We start from the raw sequence: 1,378 nt of genomic DNA, 5'->3' as shown, positions 1-1,378 counted from the left end.
AGTATATATAGCAATTTCAGTAACATTGTCTATATCATTGCCCATACTTGTTTTTATAACTGCCTACATCAGCACCTTTATCATCAATATTTGTAATATTGTCTATATCAGCATCTATGTCAGCGTTTATATAATTATCGATATCAACATTTACATCAATGTCTATAACTGTCTTTAACAGTCTATATCAGTGTCTATAACAACATTTTGTCAATATAATTGATAAAAGTATCTATAATGGTATCTGTGTCAGTCTCTCCATGTGTTATAATATTGTCTATATCAGCATCTACATCAGTGTCTATAACTGTGTCCATAAGTGTCTATGTCAGTGACTATAACTGTGTCAAGAACATCATGTCAATCACTGTCTATAGCAATGGCTATAACAGTGTTTAGATTAGATTATTGGCATCTATACCAATATCTGTAACTGCAAAAGAGTCTACATCATTGTCTCTATCAATCTCTATAATATTGTTTATGACTGTATCTGTAATAGTGTCTATATCAGTCTATATCATTGTCTATACCTGTTTTATATAATGTCTATACCAGCATCTTTGTCAGCAATTTTTGTAATATTGTGTATATCAGCATCGATATCAATGTTTGTATAATTGTTTGTATCAGTATCTATAACTGTCTATAATGCAGGCTATATCAGTGTCTATAACAGTATTTATTGTCAGTGACGTTAAAAGTGTGCATATCAAAGTTTATATCAAGGTGTATAACAGTACCTATAACTGCACCTTATGACAGTGACAATAACAATGCTTAAATAAATGAATGTAGCAGGTCTATAGAAGTGTCAATGTTAAGTTCTATATCATAGATTATAACATTGTCTATTCAATTGTTTATAATAATGTCTGTAGCCATATCTGTATCAGTGTCCATAATACTGACTATAGCATTTATAAAAGTGACTATAACATTGTATGTAACTGAATATATAACAGAACATAAATGTAGTGCCTATATCAGTGTCGCTATCAATGACTATGTCAATGTTAATAACAAAGTATCTCTCAGTTTCTAAAAGCATGTCTAAATCAGAGACTATAACAATCTCTATACCAGTGTGTGTATCAAAATCGAGATCAGTCTCTATAACAGTGTATAAATCAATTTCAGTAACACCATCTATATCAATGTCTATAATAATGTCATGTCTTTAACAGTGTGTATGTCGCAGTATCTATAACTGTTTCTATATCAGTGTCTATAGCAGTGACTACAAAAATGTCCACGTCAGTCTCTACATCAGGGAATATAACAATAGCCTTAGCAGTGTCTAGAACAGTGATTATAGACTTATCTATATCAGTGGCTATAATAGAGTCTATAACAATATCTTTAGCAGTCACTATCA

Source organism: Chiloscyllium plagiosum, unplaced genomic scaffold (genome assembly GCF_004010195.1).
Source record: "Chiloscyllium plagiosum isolate BGI_BamShark_2017 unplaced genomic scaffold, ASM401019v2 scaf_13149, whole genome shotgun sequence".
NCBI classification, from domain to species: Eukaryota; Metazoa; Chordata; class Chondrichthyes; order Orectolobiformes; family Hemiscylliidae; genus Chiloscyllium; species Chiloscyllium plagiosum.
This window is presented reverse-complemented; position numbering follows the sequence as displayed.